Raw genomic sequence first — 4,339 nt, 5'->3', positions numbered from 1 at the left:
GGCTGGGGGAGCAGGCAGGGGATAGGGCCTGGCAGGGGTCCCCCTATGGTCCCCTCCTCCCTCCTCCAGCCCCTCCCCTCCACCTCCTACTTACAGGCACAGAGTCTGCGTTCAGCTCCCTGTGGCAGAGGGGGGGGACTGCCCAAATCTCCAAAGCTCTCTGAATCTTTTCCAAACTGATTCAGAGAGCTTCAGATTGATTCGGACCTTTTTATTGGTTTCCCAGTTTGATTCAGATTCAGAGATTCAACTGCCAAATTGGGCTGAATCTCCTCCAAATCAAACCAGCACCCAAAGCCTGCACAGCCCAAGTGCTGAACATTTGTATATGATAAAACGGATGAATGGGGCTGAAGATAGATAGATAGATAGATAGATTGATTGATTGATTGATTGATAGATAGGTAGATTTCATGGACATTAGGGCTTGAAGGGACCTTGCAAGATCATTGGGTCCAGTCCCTGCCTGAAGGGCAGGCAATCAGTAGGGATCAAATGATGCAGCAAGATAGGCATCCAAGTGTTTCTTAAAGGAATTCAGAGTAGCTGCCAGCACCACTTCTGGGGGGAGTCTATTCCAGGCCCTGGGGACTCAGACAGCAAAGAAGTTTTTCCTTACGTCCAACCTAAAATGGTCTTCCAAGAATTTGGACGTAGTCTTCCCATGTGGTGCCCTGGTGAACAGATGTTCTTCCAGTTCCTGGTGCACATCCCTTATATACTTATAGGCTGCCACCAAGTCACCCCTGAGCCTACATTTTCCAAGCTGAAGAGTTCCATGTCTCTCAGCCTCTCCTCATAAGGCCTGCTGGAGGCATGATTAGCCTAAGTTAATACACATTAAGGGTGCGCATGTGTAGATGCGTGCCCATAATGCACATTAACTTAGGCTAATGAGCATTAACATGTCTTGTGTAGATGTGCCCATTGTTATTTGTGTTACTGCAGTGCCTGAAATCACATAGACCAGGAATCATATTGTACAAATGAAATGATGGTCTCTGATCCTAAGAGTTTATCATAAATATAAGACAGGAGACCTCAGCTAGATACAGACAAAGCAGCATGAGGAAACAATGGGATCATACTGGCCTGTAAGTTAGGTCATAAAGTCTAACCACAACCAAAGTACTAAAATTATAGAGTTAGGAGGCATGTCAAGAGTTTGGTAGTCTCACCCCTTGCTCAGATGCAGGATTTACTACTCATAAGCCAGATGAGAAAGATGTCTGTTCCAGCCTTTTCTTGAAAATCTCCAGGGAAGAAGTTTCCGCAGCTTCTTAGGCACCTGGTTCCTTTGTCTGACTGTGCTTTCAGCTAGGAAGTTTCTCTACAGGCCTCTGAAGAAGGTTTAATATAGGATCTTGGATAATGTAGGAGCTTGTATTATTTGCCTGACTTTTTCTAAAATGAACGGTTCAAAAGTAATGTGGTGCTTGTTTGCCTCAACTCAGTTTTTTGATGCACTTAATTTTGATCGGGTTGACTATCTTCCAGCATTTCTCCTGATTGATGGATGTTGGATGGCTAATGTAGCCATAATGTTTCTAATTCTGTACTGGAAAAATACCAAACCAGAGACTGAAATGAAAGAGACAAGCATAGGGCTGACTAAATCTCTCCCCTACTCTGGTTTTGGATCCTCCTTTGTCTTCCTACTCCAGTACTGATAATTTTGTAAAGAGATAAAAAGATGGATAAACAGACCAATACTTCCCCCCCCACCCCCACTGTATTCCCCCTCCAGTCTTCCTTGATGGACTCCTGTAAGGAGATTAGCACAGATCTAGGGAAATCCAACCCTAGCCCAAAAGGAAGGACTCCTAGGAACTGTGGTTTCAGACTCTGCTGGCTTATTAAGCACACTACAATATCTGGGATAGACCATGAAATGTGTACTTTTAAGGGCTGTGAAGTAGCAGTGCATATCAGAGACCTGGATTGGTGACAGGGTCTCTCCATCTCCCTCCCTCTTTCTCTTTCTCTCTCCCCCTTTCTCTCAGGATAAGGTGGCACCAATGTATAGCATCTGGCTCAGGCTTCACAATCCAGTTGCCTACAGGCCATTGCTATCTTAATTACCTTACACTCTTAGACCTCTGTATATAACAAAGGCTCTGTTTTACAGCAACTCCATTTCTGGTGTTTAAATTATGGATAAGAATCAGGGCATTTTAGTACACCTTCATCATTCAAACTTGTTTGTGGAGGTGCTTTACAGAAATTCAAAGATTGTCTCCATTACGGTGTGCTTTAATAATGTAAGCAGCACCACACCAAGAATACAATAGAAAAGTGATGGCAAAATATGTTCACAGCTCGTTGGGTTAATTGAAATGACTTTTCTTTCAATACGTGCCCTGTTAGTGCACCAAAACTAACACCTGAAATAAAAATGTTTCTCCCTCTCTCTCCCTTTTAAATTTTTTAAAAAGCTGATTCCCTCCAGTGTTAAGCTAGCAAGTGCCACTAAAAACAATGGAGTTAATCTACCTTAAAACTGAAGTAACATTTGGATTCTGGACTACTCATTTCATAGTTTTCATGGATTTCATAGACATTAGGACTAGAAGGGACCTTGAAAGATCATCGAGTCCAGCTCCCAACCCAAAGGGCAGGAAGTCAGCTGGGGTCATAGGATCCCAGCAAAATAAACATCCAAATGTCTTTCAAAGGATTCCAGACTAGGCACTTACACCACCTCTGGAAGCAGTCTGTTCCAGGCCTTGGGGGCTCAGACGGTGAAGTTCTTCTTTAAATCCATCCTGAAACGGTCTTGAAGAGTTTGTAACTGTTTGACCTTGTTGTCCCTTGGGGCGTTCTGGTGAACAGGCATTCCCCCAGGTCCTCATGTACACCCTTAATATACTTAAAGGCAGCCACCAGGTCTCCCCTGAGCCTGCACTTTTCCAGGCTGAAGAGTCCCATAGCTCTCAGTCTTTCATCATAAGGCCTGTTCTCCTGCCCTCTGATCACGTGTGTGGTTCTCCTCTGGACTCTCTCAAGCTTCTCCACATCCTTCTTGAATTGCGGAACCCAGAATTGGATGCAGTACTCCAGCTGTGGCCTCACCAAGGCCGAGTACAGCAGGAGGATGATGTCCTGGGATTTGCTTGAGAAGCATCTATGGATGCAAGCCAGCGTGTTGCTCACTTTACCAGCTATGACATCGCATTGGTGGCTCATATTCATCTTGTGGTCAATCATGACACTCATAGTTTCATAGTTGGTAGGGTCTGAAGGGAGCTGAGCAGATTATCAAGTCCGACCCCCTGCCATGGCAGGAAAGAGTACTTGGGTCAAACGACCCCAGCAAGGTGATTGTCTAGTCTTGTGTTAAAGATCCCCAGGGTAGGAGCCAGCACCACTTTGCTTGGAAGTTGGTTCCAGATCCTAGCCTCCCTGACAGTGAAATAGTGCCTCCTGATGTCTAATCTGAATTTACCCTCTGCCAGCTTGTGACCATTATTTCTAGTCACTCCTGGTAGTGCTCAGGGAAACAGGGTCTCCCCCAATGCCTGCTGGTCCCCTCTGACTAGTTGGTAACAGGCTACTAGGTCCCCCCTCAGCCTTCTCTTGTGGAGGCTGAATAGGTTCAGGTCCCTTAACCTCTCCTCGTAGGGCCTGCCCTTCTGCCCCCTGATCATGCAAGTGGCTCTCCTCTGGACAACCATGTTGTCCAAATACCTCATGAAGTGCAGCACCGAGAACTGGATGCAGTACTCCAGCTGTGGCTTGACCAATGCCACATAGAGGGGGAGGATCACCTCCTTGGACCTGCTTGAGATGCATCTGGGGATGCAAGACAAGGTGCGGTTGGCCTTCCTGACTGCCTCAGCACACTGCTGGCCCATGTTCATCTTGGCATCAATGATGACTCCAAGATCTTTTTCTGCCTCTGCACTGAAAAGAAGGGAGCTCCCCAGCCTGTAGGTATGGTGCTGGTTCTTCCTCCCCAGGTGCATCACCTTGCACTTGTCAGTGTTGAATCCCATCCTATTCTCATCTATCCACCCCTGTAACCTGTCTAGGTCCGATTGTAGCCTATTCGTTCCTTCTAGCATGCCCACATCCCCCCACAACTTAGTGTCATCAGCAAATTTGAACAGGGTGTTATTTACCCCCTCGTCCAAGTCACTGATGAAGATGCTGAACAGCGCAGGCCCGAGGACCGAGCCCAGGGGGACCCCACTGCCCACATCCCTCCAGGTCAAAAATGACCCATCCACTACCACTCTCTGGGTGCAGCCCTCCAGCCAGTTGGCAACCCATTTGACTGTGTAGGTGTCAGCGCCACAGTCCCCCAGTTTCTTAATGAGAACGGGGTGAGAGACAGTGT

General features: G+C 46.8%; 1 long non-coding RNA gene across 1 annotated transcript in view; it reads right to left on the bottom strand.

Annotated features, from left to right (window-relative positions):
• LOC109305955 overlaps positions 1–4,339 on the bottom strand; it is a 12,482-nt gene that overhangs the window by 3,894 nt on the left and 4,249 nt on the right. The window lies entirely within an intron of this gene.

Source organism: Crocodylus porosus, unplaced genomic scaffold, assembly GCF_001723895.1.
Source record: "Crocodylus porosus isolate Cpor-Errol unplaced genomic scaffold, CroPor_comp1, whole genome shotgun sequence".
Classification (NCBI taxonomy): Eukaryota; Metazoa; Chordata; order Crocodylia; family Crocodylidae; genus Crocodylus; species Crocodylus porosus.
Note: the sequence above shows the minus strand (reverse complement) of the source record. Positions and strands in the feature narration are given on the sequence as shown.